The sequence below is a fragment of the Dasypus novemcinctus genome, chromosome 17, assembly GCF_030445035.2.
Source record: "Dasypus novemcinctus isolate mDasNov1 chromosome 17, mDasNov1.1.hap2, whole genome shotgun sequence".
In the NCBI taxonomy this organism is placed as follows: Eukaryota; Metazoa; Chordata; class Mammalia; order Cingulata; family Dasypodidae; genus Dasypus; species Dasypus novemcinctus.
This window is the reverse complement of record NC_080689.1, coordinates 25,997,442-25,999,905: the sequence shown is the minus strand read 5'-3', so window position 1 is coordinate 25,999,905 and position 2,464 is coordinate 25,997,442.

Here is a 2,464-nt window from a genome sequence, read left to right as displayed (position 1 = left end):
TACCAAAAACCCCTACTTTCTTCTTCCAAATTACCAGGTTCACACAGCTGACTGCACCACACAACTGTTCTGTACTATGATTATACCACTAGAGTAAAATATGAATACAAGTCTTCAGTTAGCCAGCTGAGGTCCACTTCTTGACAGCGGCTTGAGAATGGCTGCATTTAAGCAGAGTTGCCAAATGCTGTTCTTTAGCATGGCTTCCTTCTTCCTGTTCTTTTTTTTTATTTTTTTAAAGATTTTTATTATTTATTTAATTCCCCCCCCACCCTGGTTGTCTGTTCTTGGTGTCTATTTGCTGCGTCTTGTTTCTTTGTCCGCTTCTGTTGTCGTCAGCGGCACGGGAAGTGTGGGCGGCGCCATTCCTGGGCAGGCTGCACTTCTTTTCACGCTGGGCGGCTTTCCTCACGGGCGCACTCCTTGCGCGTGGGGCTCCACACGGGGGACACCCTTGCGTGGCACGGCACTCCTTGCGCGCATCAGCGCTGCGCATGGCCAGCTCCACACGGGTCAAGGAGGCCCGGGGTTTGAACCGCGGACCTCCCATGTGGTAGACGGACGCCCTAACCACTGGGCCAAAGTCCGTTTCCCTCTTCCTGTTCTTGTGCTCCACCATTAAAGACAGGAACCTGGTCTGTAAATGACTGTCATCCACCGCCCATTTGGAATGTCACTGAAAGTTGAGTCTCCACTTAACTGTGCACTATTAGCTATTAGCCCATTTGAAGAGAAGCTGCAAGATTCACTATTGCAGGGATTTTTACCATAAGCACCACCATAAACAGACAGTTCCAGAAATGGTTTCTAGGTCCAGGGTAAGGAGGCCCTTTGTAGGCAGCCCTCAGTCCTGGTTTTATGCCAGTAATCACAATGCCAGGTTGAAGGTCAAAATATCAGGGAGACAGAGGTGGATGAGAATTGTGATTGATAGAACAAATGCAAGAATGTCCTTCTGCGAACTAGAATGGATATATGTCACGATTGCAGGATGGTGGAAATGTGGAGAAGCGTGGGAAAATACAATTAATATAACCTATGAACCAGATTTAACAGCAATACTTGAATATTCTTGCATCAATGCCAAAGATGTACTGTGTTAATAATAGGGGGGAATGTACATTACGGATCATAGTTAGTGGTAATAGTCTGATGCTATTATCTCATAATCTGTAACAAATATTCCACAACGATGTGGTGTGTTGGTGAAGGTTTTTTTTTTTTAAAGATTTATTTATTTATTTATTTCTCTCCACCCCCGACCCCGGTTGTCTGTTCTCTGTGTCTATTTGCTGCGTCTTCTTTGTCCGCTTCTGTTGTTGTCAGCGGCACAGGAATCTGTGTGTTTCTTTTTTCCTTGCGTCATCTTGTTCGTCAGCTCTCCGTGTTTGTGGCACCATTCCTGGGCAGGCTGCACTTTCTTTCGCACTGGGTGGCTCTCCTCACGGGGCACACTCCTTGCCCGTGGGGCTCCCCTACGCAGGGGACACCCCTGTGTGGCAGGGCACTCCTTGCGTGCATCAGCACTGCGCGTGGGCCAGCTCCACACGGGTCAAGGAGGCCCGGGGTTTGAACCACGGACCTCCCACGTGGTAGACGGACGCCCTAACCACTGTGCCAAGTCTGCCGCCTGGTGAAGGGTTTTTACATGGGACTTCTTCACATATGCATAATTGTTTTTTAAGTTCACAACTTCTTTAATAAAAACATATTTAAAAAATAAATATATATATATTTATATATCAGGAAGAGTCTTGGTCCAAAACTCATTAAAATGGTCTACTTTTCTTTTCACTTTAAATGTAGCCATAATTTTTTCCTGTTTTTCTTTTGATTTTGTGGACTTGCCAGATTTATTTGGCTCAACAGGTTTTTTTGGGTTCCACTGTGTTTTTTGGGGGGGTTTGTTGTTCTGGATTTTTCCCCCCCTCTTTTGGAGCCTCTTGAACAGGTTCCTGAGCAGGAGCTGGGACTGGAACTTATGGTGACATTTGTTGTTCATTTATAATTTCCTTATTAGGAGCTTCAGTCATCATTTCCTGAAATGGAAATGTATAAAAAGCTTGAGCTAGCCGAAGGGACTGGCTGTCAGTCTTCTTGGCTTCTATTCTGTGCTGCCACTCGTGTGGGCGGCTTTCTGCTAAGCAAATGAGCATCTGGTCTCTGTACTATGTACGACGTCGTACTATGGTGGTATGACAATAGCCAGACTTGGGCCCAAGTGCTGCAAGGACTGGGACGTAGCTGGCTCAAAAGCTCCTCTCTCAAGCCTCCAGTTCCCTTTCTCAAGCCTAGAAAGCACTTGTCAAGCTCACCCCCAAGCACTTCTCTTTTTAAAAGCTTTCCAGGAAGAACCACCTAGAAATTTCTGCTTAAATCTCATTGACCAGAACTGGGTCACATACATATTTTTGAGTGTGTGTGTGTGGTATTGTTGCATCAGCTGGTGGCACAGGCCAGGTCT